This window comes from Aedes albopictus, chromosome 3, assembly GCF_035046485.1.
Source record: "Aedes albopictus strain Foshan chromosome 3, AalbF5, whole genome shotgun sequence".
NCBI lineage: Eukaryota > Metazoa > Arthropoda > Insecta > Diptera > Culicidae > Aedes > Aedes albopictus.
In genome coordinates, this window is record NC_085138.1 from 107969810 (window position 1) to 107991768 (window position 21959).

Sequence of the window (21959 nt, forward strand, 5' to 3'; positions counted from 1 at the left end):
ATGTCTATCACTGTAGAGGAACTCCTTAAAGAATCCTTGTAGTATTCTGAGTTCAAAGTTACTTTGACTTATTATCTTTCGAATGAGACCTAGGATATTGAAATCGGACGCAAATTGGCGGAGTTATGGGCCTAGAAAAATGACATGTTTTTGGGGGGATGACCCCAAACTTCTGATCGGGAATGTAACGTACATTTTGCTCCAATATAACGTCTACTAAATGTTTCATCAATTTGCGCTGATTCTGGGTAACAAGGCTAATGCATCAACAAAACATTGATTTCAGTGATTTCTTAGTTTATCTGAAGGTAATTACTTGCAGGGTTGGTCTCTAGGGGTGGAGCTCTAGCGGAGCTCAGGGGATTCCAGACACATTCCAGAAAGTTTCATAGGATTTTCGGCGGGTGTTGGAGGCGTTATGTAGGCGATTTTGGGGATTTCGGAGGAATCTCAGGCAGGGTTGTAAAATGTCACGAAAATGTCATGACATTTTTCAGTTCTTCGATTTCCAATGCAAATTTCCGATTAGTTATGATAAATTGAAGATATCGTTAACAAATATTTCTTACTGGGGGCAGTTAATTGTAGAACAGGGTGTCCATCTATCCGGGAAATACGGTTCAATCGGGAAAACCCCGGGAATTCAAAATCACCGGGAAAGTGCGGGAAAAACATGGGAAAATGTAAAAGGTACCGGGAAATGTCTTTATGGTGTCTGTGATAAGCAAGTCTTGAATAGAATGATAGCAACATTATCAGAGTTTTCGGCTGAGTATTTTTATAGACAGGCAGCCTCTCAGGTATTTTAATAGTTTCTATTGGATATCGAGACATTCATGTAAAAGAAATCTGAATACTTTGGAAATTTTAAGATTTCTAGAAGATTTTCCAAAGAACTTTTTGAGTATTGCTAGGAAAATCCTGACAGCAAAATTCTAGCGAATATACCGAAAAGTTTATGAAGGTCCTTTCGGAATTTCTGGAGAACTCGGTAAACCTGACATAACTTCCGTTTCTTGTTAAAGAAACGACCTTTCCAACAGACTTCAATCTTGTACCGACTTTTCGAACCCTCTAAGCAGAATACCCACTTCGAATGAGTGTAATCAGTTTTGAACCTTTTAATATCACCCGCATTCAAAGACCCCCTCCCCCCCCCTCCGGATCAGGATAAGGCCGGGTGGCCTCTGCTGTTACATAGTAGCCGTATCCATTCCACTCGGTCCATGGCTGTTTGTCTCCAGTTTCGCACTCTGCGTAGGGTCCGCAGATCCACTTGGTCGACCCACCTAGCTTGCTGCGCTCCACGTCTTCTTGTACCGGTCGGATGACTCTCAAGAACCATTTTAGTCGGGTTGCTATCCGACATCCTGATGACGTGACCCGCCCACCCGAAAGACTTCCATGCTAAATTTTGTGTATGGAAGGAAAGTTAACGTCAATGATTGTAGAGTTAATAAGTTTTTCAAATAATAATTTTTGAAGCCAGGAAATCTGTAAAATTCGTATCAAGTTATAGACCAAGTTGAAACTGTTTAAAAAAATGCATCAAGTAGTTTTCTCTTAGAACAATAATTTGCACTTGTTCATACCCAGGAAGATTGTCCATACCCGGGAAAAATCCGGAAATTGGAAAACTGAATTTGAATAGACACCCTGTTGTAAAATAATCTCATGACATTTCTGTGACCCTTAACAACCCTGGTCACAGGTGCGTTACATGTGTTTCGTGGTGGTTTTAGGGAGATTTCGGCGGCATTTTGGAAAGTTTCAGAGGGTTTTAAGCAGGTTTCGAAGGTGCTACGAAGGCATTTCTGAGGTTCTCAGATGCATTGCACGAGGTTCGAAGTGGATTACTAGAATACTAGGATTTCAGAGGCATCAGAATATTTTGGTGGGTTTTAGAAGCATTACGCAGGCGCCTTTGGAGGGTCTCATGTGCATTATATGAAGTCCGTGGGAGTTTTAAAGGGATTTTCAGTTTTGAAGCATTTCAGGAAGTTTTGGAAGATCATCAGAGACCCATTCGCAAAAACTTTCGAAACTCCTTGAAACGCCCCTGATAACTTTGTATTCCTACTGAAATGCCTCTGAAATTCCCATAATCCATTTTAAATGCGCCTGAAACCTTTTGGAAGCGAGTTCCTAAATCCCTCTCATACGACCCTGATTTGAAATGACTCGAAACGCCCCTGGAACCTCCGTAATCCCATTGAAAGACCCTTGGAAACATCAGAATCAATTCGAAACGCCCCTGGAGTCCCTAGGAATGTCTTTAAAATGCTTCAGAAACCCCTCTCTTCTTTAACCTCTCAGAATGCACCAAAACGTTTCTAAAACCGCTGGAAAATCTCTGAAGTGCCTGAAACTCTTTGAAAATCCTTCAAAGGCTTTTTAACCCCTCCCCCCTCTGAATCGTCCTTAAATCACGTAGAATCGGTCCTAAAATTCCTTTAATGCTATTGAAACGCCCCCAAAGTTCCCGTAATCTCATTTAAACGGCAACGAAACCTGACGGAACGCCCTTAACCTTTCAGGACACGCGCCGTAGTTAAAAGTACAACACTACCAAAAAAAAACCTCGCTTGTTAAATATAGCGCGAGCGCGGTGAAGTTTTAGGATCAAGCAGGTGTGCGTCCTGAAATATTAAAAGGCACCAGAAATCTCCTGAATCGCCCCTGAAGCTCCTTTTTGGACTCCTTTTTACTTCCTGTAAACGCCCTTGGTCCCATTTCAAATGCGCAGAGACCTGTTCAACAGGTGTTCTTTGTATGCAAATAACCTTAACATTTAAAAAAAACCCAGTTATTTTCCTTATAATGGCGACTTCTAGTTTACTCTAGAAAGTAAAGATTAGTACCAAATTACTCAAACTGGGTATTAGTTTCCTTATTAAACAATTAAGTGGCTTCGTGGTCGTACGGCTAGTGTCACCAAGCATTCAGTCGCTTCGTGCTAAGAAGCGCGGGTTCGATTCCCGCCACAGCTGTCAGGAAAAGTTTTCGGCTGTGCCACTGGGCGTTGCATGCTAGTCCGTTGTCTAATGTCATGCTTCCTTCAAAGAGCGAACAGCTCACTGGAAGTACTAAACGTGTCCGTTTTTTTAAAGCATGTGGCTACCATTTTCATCCTACTTAAAACAAAGCCTTGAAGCGCTGTTTGTTTTGTTTCTTATTTTAGTATTTTTTTGTTAGAAGTGAGCACGCACGAAACCAATTGGTACCGCAATCGCTTGTTTTCGAATAGGATGAATTTGGGAGGAGAGATTACTTAGGACACTCGTTCCCTATATAGAAGTTTTCGCGGATTCCAATTATCGTTGCCACATTCTCATTCCCGCCCCACAGTGCAGTGTGCGAAGATGTTTATCAGATAGAGGCTGTTATTGCAGTCGGATTAGACTGTCAGCGTTTGTTTCCTGACTTTTTGCCGCAGTGATGACGACGACGAACAGACGAACGGCCTTCTATTAGTAGAGAAACTCTGCCCGATGGCTGAGAAATGGCTCGGTGTTACGTTATGATGATGGTTTGCTGCTAGTTGTCATCTGACGACATCTTGCACAGAAAGCGAGGGCAGTTGACTCGGAGCTCGGCCCAGAAGATAAGAGACAACCCCTCAAACGGTGTCGCGATTGGGCTTGCATGACTTGAGAAGATTACAGGCAAGGGGGACAAGCTCCATGGTAAATATAATTCACCCGTAATGATGTTTCTGGAGATAACCGACCGAGGTCGGAGGGAAAAGCGAACTCGTAGGTTGTTTTGTTGTGGAGATATCCTTCGATGAAAGAATAGATTTGACTATCACTGCGATGCTTGACCCGGATTTTTCTCATGGAGTAAACAAAGGATTGTTTCATCAGACTTCCGAGAAAACTTGTGAGGAATTAATTCTAAAATATCTCTACATCACCCCAGAACACACGCACTTGAAAGTTCCAAATAAAGCGTCTTCATCTTTGCCATCAAAAATGCTAAAATATTTAAATTTTTGGGCAAGAGTGTGTTGCTGCCCCAAGGGTTGGCATTATTTTTGGCTTTTCTGTCCTCTTCGTCACTAACACAAAAAGCAGATACAGCACGTGTTTTGTTATTCTTTAGAACCAGCCAGAAATTCTCCTTCACCACTCGAACCCTAACGAACAGAGACGTATACCTACGTCTCTTCCCGAGGAAGATGAGCTTTCTCTACGGTGGTGTGTTGGGCTTCCGGCTACCACACTTCTACCTACAAACAGTCGATGGATCAACGGACTGCTTGCAAACTCTTTTACGCGTCTCCTCGGAGAGATTATTCACAAAAGCGAAGGCAGTCAGCGAAAAATACTGTTAATGGAAAAACTTTCGTCGACACGTTCTGCTCATACACACCGGTGGAAGCATAATATTTTTTTTCTTTTTTGGAAGGAGCTACCAGAGAGCCGGTCGAATGCCGTTTGGACGAATATAAAACTTGAGCAAACATGGTTTATGGGCTACTCAATTTACAGTCGAGATGAGGCTTAATCATTCAATCAAGTAACAATAACTCAGCAACATATTTTTGAGTAGATGGTTTTATGTTACCAGAGAACTAGGAAGAACCCTTCATCCTTTTCACAGCTGACATTAGTTTTAAGTAAATCACAAATTCATTGGATACTATTTCAGACTGTGTGTGGGTTTTCTCGTTCCCGTTAGTTGCCCTTTGGTAGTTATCCGCCAAGAGCAGGGAGCTATTCTTGAATTTTGACCAAGGTATGCACAGCGACAATAGGTAGTAGGGTCGAGTCCAGGAACGAAAAGGAGGAAACCCAATTGGATGATTTTCAGCATCAACAAACAATTCTTTAAAGCTGACGTGCGCTTCCAAACTGGTGACCTTCTTGCACAACGTCTCTCGAAATTCTCCCTTTCCAGAGGGTTCTCGACTACTACGATCATTTCTTCACGTTGTCCTTAACAACCAGCACATGTATCGGGACACCGAAGTAAATCATCCACAATTTATTTTATGACTACATTATCAAATTCAATCCTCCTTTTACTTTTTACTGCGTTATTATAAAATGAAGTTTTAAAAGGCTCGTTACAAATTATCTTTCTAATTATTTGACCTTAGTTTTTTTGATCTGTCTGCAATTGTATAAGTTTCGACATTTTCTTCGAAATTTGTTTACAAGTATATCCGTATACCTATCACAAGCCTTTTACCGTTGCTTTGATTTGCTCATGCAACAACATTTATATATGCTACTAGGTTTATCTACACGTGCATACCGCTCCTGCATTTAAAGTGGCTTTCACTGCCGGAACCCGTGGCGCAGTGGTCACTCGTTCGCTTCATAAGCGGATAAATATGGGTTCAATTCCTAGCCTCGGAACTTGCAGTTTATTGTTCATCTAGTTCATCTAGCGTGAATGAGGATGAAGCAACTGTCGTCTAACTCCGCTGCCAATTGAGTATCGGCGAATGGCAACTCATAATGGACCCTTAACAATAGCCACACATCAACGACAGGACTCATCACATATCACACACGTACATCTCCATCATTTACGAGCGCACACTCTCACTCACTTAACATATTCAATCGATCTCTAACCCGCTCAGCTAACCCACTAACCCTCTCATTTACTCATCAACTTATTAATTCACTAACTTAGTAACTTAACAACTCGCAAAATCACTGACTCACTACATAACTCAACCCCTCATGAAATAACTCACTAGTTGTTTAACTCGCTACATCATTCAAGTACCAGCCTATTTTATCACTCACTCTCAAACTCCATATATTACCAATTCACTGACTATTTCGCTTAATAATTCACTTACTCACCAATTTACAAATTCATTCACTTTCTCCCAGTAGCTCACTCACTCACTACCTCACATACTCACTTGCTCACTCATTTCCATGAAACAGATCTCACATACTCATTACACACCATCTCGCCAAATGTTTCATTCTCTGAGTTCCTAACTCATTTACTTATTAACTCACACAGCAATGCACTAACTATCTCATTCCTGGGAGCTCACACTCACTAGCCGACTAACTCAATCCCCATAACGTTCACTCAACGCTTTCCTGCTTGACCTGGTTCTTATGATCTTGTAAAGTTACTAATTTGAGGAACCACTGTTGGTAACCCGGAGTGAGTCCGCACTACGGAGTTCTTTTGATCAACATTCGGCCAAACGACTCATTTGGTCAGATCAGAATTCAGCCAAATCGTTCGACTAAATGATATTTGACCAAATGGCCGGATACCGTGGAAACCACACTCCGGCTGGTGAGCCCGACTCATTTCATTACATCTTCCAGAGCAATGTTGAAGAGTAGGCATGAGAGTCCGTCACCTTGTCGCAGTCCCCGGCGAGATTCTTATAAAGTGGATAATTCACCCGCCCTGACCCTTACGCAGTTTTGCACACCGTCCATCGTTGATTTAGTAAATCCGGTTAGCTTCTCAGGAAAGCCGTTTTCAGCTATGATTTTTCATAGCTCTGTGTGGTCACTGTATTCTGGGCATTTCTGAAAAAATTGACGTACAGTGCAGATCTTATCCGTTGTCGAGCGGCCGTTGATGAAGCTGGCTTGATAGCTTTCCATAAATTTATTCGTTTTAGTTGTTGGGCGACGGAAGATGATCTGATACACTGAAACCTGTTTTTATGGCAAATGCTGAGAGTGCAAAACAAAGGTAGATACTAATATTCCTTCCTTCTTCCAACCTGACTGCAAGGACGTGGCCGGCGCCGTTATTGTACCGTTAAAGAGAACCTCTGAAGCATGCACAGTGAGAATTGTAGACCACTCCCAGTCAATCGTTCAGTTGATTCATTGTGCAACTATCATTGGTTCGGGTCAATCACGGAGTAGCAACCATAGATATGTGCAGTCATTCAGCTAAGCTCAGCAAATGCTGAGAGTGCATAAATTGTTGATTGGCATAAATTAAAACAGGGCATATAGAGAGGAAGCTTTGCGCGTACTTTTATTAAATGAGCAGTACTTTTAATGAGAGAACTTCATTTTCGAGAAAAGGCTTCGCTCCTGCAAGTTTCAAATTAGGCCAAAGAGTTTTCCTGGGATTTTAGCGTAGCCTAAAAGGCGAAGGTTCCACGGGGTTTCAGGGGTGTTTTGGAAAGCTCCAGGTTATTGAATAGGGCTTAAGGGTGTTTAAAGGAGTCTAAGGTGCGCTTCAAAGGAATATTCCAGGGAGGATTTCGGGGGTTTCAGAGCGCTTAAGATTTGTTTCAAAGGGGTGAAAGGCCTTTCAGAAGTGTTTAAAGAGGCTTAAGGGACGTTTCAGAAGGATTCGAGAAACACCCCTGAAAAGCCCAAGACCCCCCTGAATCGCTCATGAAACATCCTTGAGTCCCCCGGAATCTTCCTGAAGCCTCTGAGACCCCCTGGGCCTTCTGAGTCTCCTCGAAACACGACTGAAACCCTCTGAGACACTCTGGAACACCCTGAAACGCCCCTGAAACACTCCCGTGACCTCATGGGACCGCCTTAAGACCGTCTTGAAACTTCCTGAGATCCTCTAAGGTCTTCTGAACCCTCTGGAACGCCCCCGGGACCAGGGCTGACAATCGTCGCCGTCTGAGCACAAAAGTCGACGACGAGAACGAAAACTAGGCAGTCATCGTTGCTCATTTCATAATCGATTACTTATTTCTGCAGCCAACCGTCACGTCGGTCGTAAAGGACTGGCGTCAAATCTTTTTTTCGATTTGTTTCGCTCTTTGTTGGAGTGTTTGAAGCCAATGAAGTATATGTTGTCGCATCAGCAGCAAACCAAAATAGAATTCAAATAAATAAAATTTGCATCCGGGATCAAACAAACAATCCAGTACTCTTGAGCTATCATGGTGCTACAGTATCTTGCACGCTGAAATACCAATAAAAGCTATATTCCCTGGTCGCGTTCGCTTGACCCGTCGTCTCTTATTTCCAAAAAATAATGAGGACGACGAAAACGTTACTGGTTGACTATTTATGTTTGAGCTTCGTCGTAGAACCCTTTGTTGGCGACGGGAACACTGGTTGTCAGTGTTATTCTTTCGGGTGAATAAGATTTTATTTTTTTTCCTTTGTCACCACTGCGACGAGAAGGAAGATTGTCAGCCCTTCCTGGCACCCCATGAAAATTTTTGGAAACGCCCCGCCAACTCTCTGAGACCCTCTGGAATCCCTTCGAACCCACTGAAACGTCGTTGAAACGCCCCTGAAGCCTTCTGGGACCTTCCTGAGACCCCCCTAAACCTTTTGAAATGCCTATGAGATCCTCGAAAACCCCAATGGAACCCTGTGAGATCTCAATTAGAATGTCCCTGAAATCCGCTGAAACCCCCCGATGCCTCTCTGAATGCCTCTGAAACCCCATAAGATCCCTTGTAACGCCCCTGATATCACAGAATCTCACCCCATGGAGACCACATGGAACCCCCAGACACCTCCTAAAAAGCCTTGAATAGCTCCTGAGACTTCCTAGGATCTCCCTGAGAACTCCTGAAACGCCCATAAAACCCTCTGAAACTTCCAGAGGCCCTATAAGATATCCTGAAACGTCCCTGCAACCCCCTGAGGCCTCCTGAGATCCCTACATTGGCCAAATTCGTGGATCTTTTAGCAGCCTGGTTCCCCCGGGTAAAGATCATATATCCTTGGTATTCTAGAGTTTTTTTTTTTCAGGAAGCCTTCTACAGAAATTCTTATTGAAAAATCTTCTATAAAATGCCAGCAGATACCATAGAAGAAACTATTTTAGGGTTTCAGAAGAATTTCTAGTTGGAATCGCCAAAGAACTTTTTAAGAAATCACAGAAAGAACTACTGGAGAAATTTATGAAAAAAAATCTAAAATAAAAATATGACATAAAAGCTTAAGAGAAACTCCAAAAAGATCTCCTTGAGCAAACTCAGATGACCTTTATTGAAGAATCGAAAAAGAAATCTAGAGGAAACCCAGAAGTAGTTCCTAAGAAAAAATCATAAGGAAATACTGGCGGAATTCCCGAAAAATCAGAAGAAAAAAAAAATCTAGTACACCAGATTTCAAAACTTCAAACATTGGGTCACTTCCGCAAGGAACAAGAAGGCCGGAAGATTCAGGAATGTGGCCAATGTGAATAAAAATCTCATCTAAGCTTATCTATATCTATCTATATATATAAAAATGAGTTTGAAGTCCCTTTGAGGCAACAAAACTTACGAACGGATGAACCGATCAGGATGACTCTTGCATGGTTAGATTCGTATTCATGGCGGCTGTGTTTATATGTAATAAAAAGTTACGAAAATCAACTAAAAAGTAGAAAAACAGTGAAAGTAATGATTTTTCATGAATCGAGAAGAAATTCAACAGAATCGAAATGAAACCAATCTAGAGTGCTGTGCTAAAATGACCTCCACAGTTGTCAAACCACTGCAACCTGGCAAGACAAAGTTTGCCGGGACAGCTAGTTACAAATACAAAAGTCATCTTACCGACAATATTTTCTTACAGGTGATACTCTTGGGCATCAGAAATTTCTTCAATCATTCAAGGAGAAAATTCACTATTTTTTATGTAGATTTCTATGCGTTACTTCTGAAACGCAGTGAGGGATTACTTAAGGAATTCTTCTTGGTATTCGCTTGGAAAACCCTTCTTAAATTTCTTCAAGAAATCCTTCAACATTTTATATAGGGATTCTTCTAGAAATTCTTTCGAAGATTTTTTATCATAGTTATCTTAGTTGTTCTTCCGCAAGTTTTCCAGAGATTCAGTCAGAAGTTTCTATAGGTATTTTTCCAAAAATAAATTCACGCAGGAATTTGTTTAGGTATTTATACAGATATTCATTCATCAAACCATGCAGGAATTCATTCCGAGAATCCTGCATTATTGCCTTCAATTGTTCAAGCTGGAATTATTTCGTAAATTCCTGCAGGAGCTCTAACAGGGGCTTCGTCAGAGTTTCCCTTGGACATTCCTTCATCCAATTCTTCAGAAATTTCCCTTTTTCTTCCTCTAAAGACTAGAAATTTCCCAAGATTTTTTTCTCTAAGGGGCTGTCCATAAACCACGTGGTTATTAGGGGGGGGGGGGGGGGTGGTTCGGCCAATGACCATTTTGTATGGACCAATAAAAATTTTTGTATGGACTAATGACCACGCGGGGTGGGGGGGGGGGGGGGGGGGTCGAAAAGTCCCAAAAAAATGACCACGTGGTTTATGGACAGCCCCTTAATGGGTCTTTACAAAAGCTTATCTAGGCGTTTAAGGAATTTAAGGAATTCCTTCAACAATACAAACACGGATTGCTCCAGGATTACTTTCAAAAATCTCCCAAGAGATTTTGAAAGGATTTCTCCAGCATTTTTTGTTTCTAAAAATTCCTTAATATGCTTTTCTAGGAATTCCACCAAGGGTTTCCGTAAGAGTTTCTCTAGAAATTTCCCCAGAGCTTTTTTTTCATTTTCTCTCGGGATTCATTCATGAATTTGGTTGGGATTTCTTCAGATATTCCTCAAAGAGTACTGGGGATTTCTTCCTAAATTTCTACAGAGATTCTTTCATATAGCTGAAGGTTTTTTTTTTAGAATTTTGTGATTTCTTCAAGAATTTCAGCAAAGTTTTACTTCAAAATTTCTACCATGGAGATTTTCAGAAATTCCTCTTATAATTTCTTTAAAACCCCATGAAGGTTCCTTTGGAAATTCATCCAAGAAGCAGAGATGCCAGATTATTTTATCAAAACTCTGTATCGACGCAGATTTTTCTGTATCACCGTATTTGACAGCTTAACAGATGACGATAGTCCTAGATTTTAAGAGAAACTAAAAAAATCTTTAAAATTTAAGCAGCAAATAATAGAGTTTTCAATAAATTGATTGAGATTAACTTCAAATTTGATGATTTATGAAGAAATCTGTATCACATTTTCAAAATCTGTATTTTTTTGTTTGTATAGAAGGTCAAAAATCTGTATAAAACAGGAAAATCTGTATATCTGGCATTCCTGAAGAAGGGTTTCTCCAAGAACACCTTGAGAAATTTCTCCAGGATTCATATATTACTCTAGGGATTTTGCTCACAATTTCTTTTAGAATTTTCATAAAAACCTGACAGAATTTCTGAAAGAATCTTTGAAGGAAATTCTAAGAAAATACCCGCTGGTTTGTCTTAAAGAATCCCTTTAAACTCCTGGTGATCCCTTTGAAGATTCCTCAAAACAAAGTACTTGAAGAAACTCCTTAAGTTACGTTCTAAATTCCTAGAAAAAAAATAAAGGGAAATTTGAGTAATTCCTGTAGAAATATGTGAAAAACAATCTAACTACTTCTCTTGCAAACTTCCCAAGCAATCCCTGAAGCATCCCTAGGAGTAATTTCTGAAGAAGACGGTGGAATACTTTCAAGATGTATGTTCTAGGGAATTTCTTGAAAAATGCTGAAGAAGTTCCAGGGAGAATTCTCGGAGGAATTCCCGAAAAAATATCTGGAGAAATTTCTAGACTTTCTTCGAATTTTGACTATTGATGATTATGTTGGAAGGAGATGGAGTTCAGTCTTTGGAGGAATAACTCGAAAACGGATGCTTAAGCTTTCATGAAAGCTTCCAACGAAATTCCTAAATATATTTTCTAAGAAATACATGGATATGAATGAATTCTAAAGGGATATCTGGAGGAATCTTTGGAGGAGTTTTTGCAGAAATCATTCTAGGGAGTTCTGCGAGAATCTTCTTTATTTAAAACTCAGGAATTTTTTTGAAAAATCCTGAAAGAAATCCTAAAAGAATTTCTGGCAGTGTTCCAAGAGATTATCCTGGAGAAAATGCTTTAAAACAGTTGTTGCTAAACTCATAAAAGGAATTTCTTCAAAAATATCCCTTTCGCGGTAATTACAGGAAAATAATACAAAAATAATCAAGAAGGGGGTTCCCTAGAATAATTTTTAATGAGGCGCAATATTGAAGTAATTTCTACGGGCTGTATAAGGGGTGCCTGAAATGTGTAAACCATGAGTAACCAGCTCTGATTTTATCATGTCAGCACTGTTCAGGGATGTTTCAACCCGAGCAGAGGAAAAAAGCTCAATAACAACAAATTTTGATATGGAGATCAGGAAGAGATATTTGTTTGTTTGCGACAAGTACTGAAAATAATATCTCAAATTTACTCCTGGAACATCGTCTTAATAGCACATTTAGCTCTTTGTAAGATCTAACCAACAGCATGGAGCTATTTGAATGATCTTCAACTATCAAATTTTGCTATTGCTCAGAAGTTTCAAGAACAATTTTTTGATATTATTTTCAGTACTTTTACCTCTTACCTCAATCAAACCTATATCACGTTTCGATCATCAGTACTTGACCTCTACCTGGGAAAGCATTTTATTGAGTTTCAGGGACTCCAGAAGGTTTCAGCGGACTTCTTGACTGTTTACGAAGTGTCCGAAAAGTTCTGAAAGTCTTCGAGAAAGGGTTTTCATGGGACCGCAAAGCCGCCTTGATGTCCGTCACACGACATACAAATGCAAAATGGTCATTGGCAGAGAAACCCTTCGGTTAATAACTGTGAAAATGCTCATGGACTACGATGCTGAGAAGCTGGATTCGTCTCAGTTGGGAAGTTGAGCTAAGAAATAACGATGAGTTTCAAGACGGTTTGGGAAGGGGGTCATGGCTTCAGCGAAGTTAATGTTTCAAGTGGGTCTTAGAGGCATTTCAAGGCATATGAGAGGGAGAGGTTAAGTCATGAGAGTTTAGGAGTACGTAGCCTTAGAGGGGTTCCAAGTCGTTTCAGTAGGCCTCTGGGGGCTCCCGTTGTTGGTTTAAGAGAAGTTTACGAGGGTTACGTAGAGGTTTTTAGAGGGATTTCGATGCTTTTCGAAAGGTTTTTGAGAGTTTCAAGGAGTTACAGAAGGGTTTCAGGGGGAATTGATTCGTAATACAGCGAGAGATGACATGTTACGCTTGTAGATTGGATGACCCATACAATAAGGTTTTTGGAAACCCTCATTTGACCGAACTTATGTAATTGCTTGATGCTGGATCAGCAGCTTTGTTGGTAGTGATTAAAATGATAACCAGTTATGTTAGTAGAACTTTGCTCAATATTCAAGGGAGCTCTTGGATACCTTTAGATAATTAAATATAGTCTCCATGCCCCCTTCTCCCTCCAGTTTAAAATCTCCTTAAACATCTTTTGTGTACTACATAAAAGACTTCATAGGACATAATCTGAAAACAACCGCTTTGGGAAAATTCTTGATTCATTTATTGAATTCTTAAAAAAAAACACATAAATAATAATACTCTGAAACTCCATTTAAAAACCATTTCTCTTCGGCCCACTCGCTATTCGACCGTCACGGTCACACATCCCTCAGTACAGTGGAACACGAAACCCCTTGCTAAGCCAAACCCCGATTGACAGCTGATAACCAACAATTGGGTAACACTGTGGCTGAGCGAACGTGTGCGTGCGTTCATGCTGGGATCCCATTAATCGCCCAAACAGGGGGAAAATTATTTCCATTCGGGATTCAATCATCGCGGGGAAAATTGGGACCGCCACACACCGTCGCCGCCGCCGCCCGTAGCCACAAAGTTGTTCGTGGTTCCATCCCAGACGATGACGACGATATGTGGTGGCGAACGTAAGAAGAAATAACAGAACGGAAACGTGTTCCGATTGATGGGCAGATTATGAGGTCATTATCACTACCTACTGGTTGATCGAAATCAGACGGTTGATGGTGGGGGAAAATTTGGCGAGAAATGATAACCGAGTTTCATTATTGCGGCAACACACATTCGACGCAGCCGGTGATGTCAGCCAGTTTCATACACATATAGATCAGCTGCGGATTAAGCAAACTTTTAGTGCTATGAGGTTTGGGTGGATCAGAAGAATTTCTGATGGAATTCCTGGAGAAAATCCTGAAGGAATTCTTGTAGGAATTCCTTATGTAATTCCAAGATGAATCCCTGGATGGAATTATTGGATGAATTCCTGATGAAATTTCTGCAGAAATTTCTGGAGGAATTCCTGGAGGAGTTCCTGATGGAATTCCTGGAAAAAAATCCGCGAGTAATTCCTGGAGGAATATATGATGAAAATCCTGGAGGAATTTCTGATGGATTTCCTGGAGGAATTCCTGAAGTAATTCCTGTAGGAATTCCTTATGAAATTCAAGATAAATCCCTGGAGGAAGCCCTGATGGAATAACTGGGAAAATCTTGATCAAAATTTCTGGAAGAATTCCTGGAGGAGTTCCTGGAGAAGTTCCTGGAGAAATTGCTCGAGGAATTCCTGGAGAAATTCTTGATGAAATTTCCTGGTGGAATTTCTGATGAAATTTCTGGAGGAATTCTCTGAGAAATTTCTGAAAGAATTACTGAAGCAATTTCCGGAGGAATTCCTGATGAAAGTCCTAGAGTATCACCTAATGGAATTTCTGGTTGAACTCCTGATGGAATTTCTGGAGGAATTCCTGAAGAAATTCCTGGAAGGATTCCCGATGGAATTCCTGGAGAAATTCCAGAAGAAATTAATGGAGAAAGTCTTGAAAGAATTCCTGGAGAAATTCCTGGAAGAATTTCTGATGTAATTTTTTACAGAAATTCCTGATTGAACTCCTGATAGAATTTATAGAGGAATTCCTGGATAAATTCTTGGATAAATTCCTGGATGGATTCCTGAAGGAATTCCTGGAGAAAATCCTGGTGAAATTCCAAGAGAAATTCCTGGAGGAAATCGTGGAGAAATTTCTGAAGGAATTCCTGGAGAAATTCCTGGAGGAATTCCTGCTTAAATTCCTGGAGGAATTCCTGCTGCAATTCCTGAAGGAATTCCTGGAGAAATAACTGGAGGATTTACTGGAGAAATTTCTGGTTAAATTCCTAATGGAATTCCTGGAACAATAACTGGAGAATTCCTGCAGGAAATCCTGGAGGAAATCCAGTTAAAGATCCTGAAAGAATTCCTGGAGAAATTCCTCGAGAAATTCCTCGAGAAATTTCTGATGGGATTCCCGGAGGAATTTCGGGAAAAACTCCTGATGTCATTCCTTGATAGAATTTATGGAAAAAATTCTAGAAGAATTCTCTATGAAGTTTCTGGGGAGATTCCTGGAGAAATTCCTGGAGGAATTCCCAATGGAATTCCTGGAGGAACTCCTGATGGAATTCCTAATGGAATTCCTGGAGGAACTCCTGATGAAGTTTCTGGAGTAATTCCTGGAAAAATTCCTGATATAATTTGAAGGAATTCCTGATGAAATTCCTGGAGAAATTCCCTATGGAGTTTATAGAGGGATTCCTGGAGAAATTGATGGAATTTCTGGAGGAATTCCGGATGCATTTTCTGGAGGAATTCCTGGAGGATTTCCTGATGGAATTTCTGGAGTAATCCCTGGAGAAATTCCTGGTTGAATTCCAGGAGGAATTCCTGATGGAATTCCTGGAGGAATTCCTTATAGAATTTATGGAGGGATTCCTGGAGGAATTCCTGAAGAAATTCCCAGAGGAACTTCTTATGGAATTTCTGGAGGGATACCTGGAGGAATTCCTGGAGAAATTGCTGGAGGAGTTCCCGATGGAATTCTTGATGGAATTTCTGGAGGAATTCCAGGAGGATTTACTGCTGGTATTTCTGGAGGAACTCCTGGAGAAATTCCTGGAGGAATTTCTGAAGAAATTCCTAGAGGAATTCTTTACAGAGCTAATGAAGGAATTTCTGGAGAAACTCCTGGAGGAATTCCTGAAGAATTAATGGAGAAATTCTTGGAAGAATTCCTGGAAAATTTCCTTATGATGTTTCTGGAGAGATTCATGGAGGAATTTCCGGAGAAATGGCTGGAGGAATTCCTGAAGGAATTCCTGCAGAAATTTCTGGAGGAATTCCTGATGGAATTTCAGGAGGCATTCCCTGAGAAATTCCTGGTTGAATTCCTTATTGAGTACCTGGAGCAATTCCTGGAAGAAATCCTGGAAAAAAAATCCTGGAAGTATTCCTGGAGAAATTCCTCGAGGAATTTGTGATGGAGTTCCTGGAAGAATTCCAGGAGAAATTCCTGATAGAATTCCTTGAGGAATTCCTGATAGAATTCATGGAAAAAATCCTGGGAAAGTTCCCTATGGAGTTTCTGGACGGATTCCTGAAGAAATTCCTGGAGGAATTCCTGGTGGAATTTGTGGAGAAATTCCTGGAGAAATGCCTGATATAATTGGGAGGAATTCCTAAGGAAATTCCTGGAGGAATATTCTGGAAAAAATCCTAGAAAAATTCCCTATTGAGTTTCTGGAGGGTTTCCAGGAGGAATTCCTGACAAAATTCCTGATGGAGTTTCTGGAGTTATTACTGGAGGATTTCCGGATGGAATTTCTGGAGAAATTCCTACTTGAATTCTAGGAGGAATTACTGATGGAATTCCTGGAAGAACTCCAGATGGAATTTCTGGAGGAATTCCTGGAAAAATTCCTGGTTGAATTCGTTATGGAATTCCTGGAGGAAATCCTGGGGAAATTCCTGGAGAAATTACTCGAGAAATACCTGGACGAATTTCTGGAGGAATTCATGGTTTAATTCCTGATAGAATTCCTAAAGAAATTCCTTGAGGAATACCCAGAGAAATTCCTGTAGACATTGCTGATTGAATTTCAAGAGGTATTTATGATAGAATTTCTGGAGAAATTTCTGGAGGAACTTCTGGAGAAATTCCTTAAAAAATCCTGGAGGAATTCCCCATGGAGTTTCTGGAGGGATTCCTGGAGGAATTTTTTGAGAAATTGTTGGAGGAATTCCTGATGGTAATCCTGCAGAAATTTCCGGAGAAATTTCTGGAGAAATACCTGAAGCAATTCCTGGAGAAATATCTGGTTCCTGATGGAGAAATTTCTAGTTGAATCCCTGATGGAATTCCTGGAGGAATTCCTGGTGAAAATCCTGATAGAATTTATGGAGGAATTCCTGGAGGAGCTTCTGATGGAATTCCTGTAGGAATTCTCTATGCAGTTTTAGGAGGGATTCCTGGAGGAATTCCTGGAGGATTTCCTGATGGAATTTCTCGATTAATTCCTGGAGATATTCCAGGAGAAATTCCTTATGGCAATTCTGGAGGATTTCCTTATAGAATTTGTGAAGGAATTTCTGGAGGGATTCCTGAAAAAAATCAAGAATTCCTTATGAAGTTTCAGGGGGTATTTTAGTAGAAGTTTCCGGAGAAATTGCTGGGGGAATTCCCGACTGAATTCCTGGAGGAATTTTTGTAGAAATTCCTGGAGGAATTCCTGATGAAATTCGTGGAATAACTCTTAATGAAATTTCTGGAGGGATTCCCTATGGTGTTTCCGGAGGGATTCCTGGAGGAATTTCTGGAGAAATTTTTGGAGGAATTCCTGATGGAAATTCTGGAGGAATTTTCGGAGAAATTTCTGGAGGAATAGCTGGTGAAATTCCTGGAGGAATTTCTGATGGAATTCCAGGAAGAATTCCTGATGGAATTTCTGGAGGAATTTCTGGAGAAGTATCTGGAAGAATTCCTGGAGGAATTCCTGATAAAAATGCTGAAGGAATTCTCTATGGAGTTTCTGGAGGGATTCCTGTAGGTGTTATTGGAGATATTACTGGAAAAATCCCTGGAGAAATTCCTGAAGGATTTCCTGTTGGAATTTCTGGAGGAATTCCTAGAGGAATTCCTGAAGAAATTCTTGGAGGAATTACTTATGGAGTTTCTAAAGAGATTCCTGGTAAAATTGCTGGAGGAATTTCTTATGGAGTTTCTGGAGGGATTCCGGGATAAATTTCTGGAGAAATTGCTGGAGGAATTCCTGAAGAAATTCTTGGAGGAATTGAGTTTCTAGAGGGATTACTGAAGGAATTCCTGAAGGAATTCCTGATGAAATTCCTGGAGAAATTCTTGGTGGAATTCCTGGAGAAATTTCTGCAGGAATTACTGGAGAAATTTCAGGAGGAATTACTGAAGTAATTCCTGGAGAACTTGCTGGAACAATTTCTTGTGGAGTTCCTGGAGGAACTCCTGATGGAAATTCTGGAGGCATTCCCTGAGAAATTCCTGGTTGAATGTCTTATTGAATTTCTGGAACAATTCCTGGAGAATTCGTGGAGGAAATCCTGGAAAAATTCCTGGAAGAATTCCTGGAGAAATTCCTTGAGGAATTCCTGATAAAGTCTATGAACCCTGGAAGAATTCCCTATGGAGTTTCTGGAGAGATTCCTGGAGAAATTCCTGAAGGAATTCCTGGAGGAATTCCTGATGGAATTCCTAGAGGCACTGCTGATGGAATTTATGGAGAAATTCCTGGAGACATTCTTGATATAATTTGGAGGAATTTCTAATGAAATTCCAGAAGGAATTCTGGAGGGATTCCTGGAGGAATTCCTGGAGAAATTGATGGAGGAATTCCCGATAGAATTCCTGGAGGAATTCCTTGGAGATTTCCCGTTAGAATTTCTGGAGTAATTCCTGAAATATTCTTGGTTGAATTCCAGGAGGAATTCCTGATGAAATTTATGGAAGGTTTCCTGAAGGAATTCCTGCATAAATTCCTAGAGGGATTCCTAATGAAGTTACTGGAGGGATTCCTGGAGGAATTCCTGGAGAAATTGCTGAAAGAATTCACGATGGAATTCCTGGAGAAATTCCAGGAGGATTTCTGGAAGAATTCCTGGAGAAATTTCTGGTTGAATTCCAGGAGGATTTCCTGATGGAATTCCTGGAGGAATTCCTGATAAAATTCGTGGAGAAACTCTTAATGAAATTTCCGGAGGAATTCCTGGACAAATTTCCGGAAGAATAACTGGATGAACTTTAGAGGGAATTTCTGGAGGAATTCCTGAAGGAATTTGTGGTTGAATTCGTGATGGAATTTCTGGTGGATTTCCTGGTGAAATTCCTGGAAGAATTCCTGGAGAAATACCTGGAGGAGTTCCTGGAGGATTTCGTGATGGAATTTCTGGAAGAATTCCTGAAGAAATTCCTGGTTCAATTCCTGATGGAATTCCTGGAGGAATTTCTTGGGGATTGCCTGGAGAAATTCCTGAAGGAATTGCTAAATGAATTCCAGGATAAATTCCTGATATAATTTATGAAGGAGTTTCTGGAGAAATTCCTTTAAAATTCCTGGAGGAACTCCCTATGGTGTTTCTGGACGAATTCCTGGAGAAATTCCTGGTGGAATTCCAGGAGGAATGCCTGATGGAATTCCTGGAGGAATTCCTAATGGATTTAAATGAGGAATTTCTGAAGAAATTCCTGAAGAAATTCCTAGAGAAATTTCTTATGGAGTTTCTGAATGGATTTCTGGAGGAATTCCTTGAGAAATTGCTGGAGGAGTTTCCGATGGAATTTCTGATGGATTTTCTGGAGAAATTCCAGAAGGATTTCCTGATAAAATTTCTGGAAGAATTCCTGGAGATATTCCTGGTTGAATTCCAGGTGGAATTCCTGATGGGATTCCCGGAGGAATTCCTTAAAGAATTTATAGAGGAATTCTTGAAGATATTCCTGGAGGGATTCCTGGAGGAAGTTTTAGGGAAATTGCTGAAGGAATTCCCGATGGAATTCCTGATGGAATTCCTGGAGAAATTCCTGGTTGAATTCCAGGAGGAATTCCTGATGGAATTCCTGGAGGAATTTCTGGATGAATTCCTGATAAAATTCGTGGAGGAACTCTTAATGAATTTTCAGGAGAAATTCCTGGAGAAATTCCCTGAGAAATTCCTAATGAAATTCCTGGAAGTACTCCAGATGGAATTTCTGGAGGAATTCCTGGAGAAATATAGATACGAACCAGCCAAGGGCTGTAAGTCATTTTAATAAAGACAAATCAATCAATCAATCTGGAGAAATAACTGGTTGAATTCCTGGAGAAATACCTGGAGGAATTCCTGGAAGATTTCCTGATGGAATATCTAAAAGATTTCCTGAAGAAATTCCTGGTTTACTTCCTGCTGGAGTTCCTGGAGGAGTTCCTTACGGAATGCCAGAAGAAATTCTTGGAGAAATTCCTGGAGGAATTCTGATAACTGATAGAGTTTGTGGAGGAATTTCTGGACAAATTTCTTTAAAAAATCCGGGAGGAATTCCCTATGGAGTTTTTGGAGAGATTCCTGGAGGAATTTCCGGAGAAACTAATGGAGGAATTCTTGATGGTAATCCTGGAGCAATTTCCGGAGAAATTTCTGGCGAAATGCCTGGTTGAGTTCCTGTTTAAGAGATTTCTAGCTGAATGCGTGAAGAAATTCCTGGAGGAATTTTTGATGGAATTTCGGGAAGAATTCTCTGAGAAATTCCTAAAGGAATTCCTGGAGAAATTTCTAGAGGAATTCCAGATGGAATTCCTGGAGGAACTCCTAATGGAATTTCTGGAGGAATTCCTGGATAAATTCCTGATCGAATTTATGGAATAATTCCTGGAGGAATTTCTGATGAAATTCCTGGAAAAATTCCTGATAGAATTTATGGAGGAATTCCTGAAAGAATTTCTGATGAAATTCCTGGAGGAATTCCTGATGGAATTTCTGCAGGAATTTCTGGAGGAATTCCTGATGGAATTTTTGAAGGAATCGCTGGAGAAATTCCTGGAGAAATTCCTGGAGGAGTTTAAACAGGAATTCTATCAAGAATTTCTCCAGGAGTTCTTCCAGTGATTCGTAAAAGGATTTAAGAGGAAATCTCAGATTTTTTTTCGAATTCTTCAACACATACCCAAACGAATTTTCTGATGTATTGCAAAAAGGATTTCTGAAAGAATGCTTGGATGAATTTTTGAAGGAATTCGCAGAACAGAAAATCCTGTAGTTGTCAACAGACAACTTCCTGGAAACATTTGAGTTACTTTGCAGCAAAAATATTCTTAGAGCAAATATCAGATGTATTCCTGAAAAGTTGTTCAGAGGGTAGAGGTAGTAGACATAAAATGCATGCAATAGAAAACAGATATATGAAACAAAAGTACATAAATAATGGAAGACAACACTTGCCAAAAACTTTTCCAACAATTCAACGATTACGATGTGCAACCTGAGGCGGCATCTTTCGCCAAATGCAATTAGAACTTTTAATTACAAACGTTTACTTTTCCACGACCTCAAACTACTAGTCTATCTTTACATCCAAAAGCATCGACTTCAACCCAGTCTACCACCTTCTTTGGCAACTTTGTAAGCACAAAACTACAATTTGTCTTCGTTTTTCTTCCGTTTCAGATCGCTTGACGCGCGCGAATGGCAATTCGCAGCTGGAAAGAAATCTCATCGCCCGAGCAGTGAAATAAATTAGAAAAATGTGAACACAGATTTATCGCTAATGAAAAACAGTGTTCTTATCACTATTTATAAGAGCTGCGCTGCTGCAGCACAGAAGCACCGGAAGAACAGTAATAAAAGCAAAATTGGCTCCTCGTTGGCTACGTGGTGGTCGAGGCGACCGCGGCTTTGAAACAACATCGGTGCAAAGTGCATCCTGGCAATCCTTTTCCTCGAAAGGAGAGAATAAAAAAAACGTGAAGAGAAAAGTGCATCAAAAGAGGTTGTTCCAGTTGGTCAGTAGTGGAAGCAAAATCGATTACGTACAAAGGCGGCAAGACCCGATCGGTCGTCGGAAGTGGAAAATTGTTGCAACGTCCCGTTTGAACGTCGTTTTTCCGCGCAACTTATTACTGAGAGTGGTGGGGTAAGGGAAAATGTGTTAAGTCCATCGTTGTTGTTGGGTGACGAAGCACGATGGTTACTTGAAGAAGAAAAAAAAAAGTTGGACGGAATACTCAATTTCGGCGACACGACGAGTGAAATTCAGCTGGCAGCTTGCCGTCCGGTAATTGTCCTAAACTGCCGTGTGCAGCATAGTTGTCCCATGTTCTATGGGAATCCCTATTAACATGGGACAACTATGCTGCAAACGGCAGTAAAGTGTTGTGAAATTGTTCACGGTAGATGTGTTTTCTC

The 21959-nt window shown here is 40.5% G+C and overlaps 1 protein-coding gene across 6 annotated transcripts in view; it reads left to right on the top strand.

Moving 5' to 3' along the window:
* The window catches only part of LOC109416018 (neuropeptide F receptor), a 410464-nt gene that overhangs the window by 60688 nt on the left and 327817 nt on the right, over positions 1 to 21959 (top strand). For 4 of the 6 annotated variants that reach the window (XM_062859327.1, XM_062859331.1, XM_062859332.1 and 1 more), the window contains exon 2: positions 21222 to 21828. The gene's annotated coding sequence lies outside the window, so the exon portion shown is untranslated. The remainder of the gene's footprint in view (positions 1 to 21221; positions 21829 to 21959) is intronic. The other 2 variants (XM_062859328.1, XM_062859329.1) reach the window with 2 other exon arrangements.